This window comes from Morone saxatilis, unplaced genomic scaffold (assembly GCF_004916995.1).
Source record: "Morone saxatilis isolate NCDOM2014 unplaced genomic scaffold, NCSU_SB_2.0 Contig1, whole genome shotgun sequence".
Lineage (NCBI taxonomy): Eukaryota > Metazoa > Chordata > Actinopteri > Moronidae > Morone > Morone saxatilis.
This window is the reverse complement of record NW_023339651.1, coordinates 4,257,390-4,257,880: the sequence shown is the minus strand read 5'-3', so window position 1 is coordinate 4,257,880 and position 491 is coordinate 4,257,390. Positions and strand designations below refer to the sequence as shown.

Here is a 491-nt window from a genome sequence, read left to right as displayed (position 1 = left end):
ACTGTTGGTTGGACAAAACAAGATGTCACCTTTGGCACTTTTTTATAAACTAACCAGTATATTGACAGTGAACATGTGGCACGGTGACCGGTAGTGTCTGTCAGGGTTGCGAGGTGTCTGCCTGAGGAAAGGTAGGTTGTCTACAAAACTAAAATAGCTTTGTCACACTTTCCCTCGATGTTCCAGTTTCCAGAGAGAGAGAGGGGGGAGAATAAGGAGATGGGAGGGGGTCCAGAACAGAAAGAGAGGGAGTGGGATTCAGAAGTTTGGGCAGAGAAAGATGGAGAGTGGAGGAGGGGATCTCCAGACTCATTTGTTTGTCCCCTCATGCAGACGTTCCCTGCTGAAAACTGAGACGCCCTTTCTTCTTGCTTTCATTCTGACTCTTTACTTCTTTCTCACCACATCCTCCTTGAATCAGAGGTTGGTGCTGCTCTCAGTGGCAAAGCCTCAGATGAGTGCAAGTATAACAGAGTCCCCCCCCCCCCCCC

General features: G+C 48.9%; 1 protein-coding gene across 3 annotated transcripts in view; it reads left to right on the top strand.

Moving 5' to 3' along the window:
- LOC118328351 (leucine zipper putative tumor suppressor 2 homolog) overlaps positions 1-491 on the top strand; it is a 32,474-nt gene that overhangs the window by 19,120 nt on the left and 12,863 nt on the right. The window lies entirely within an intron of this gene.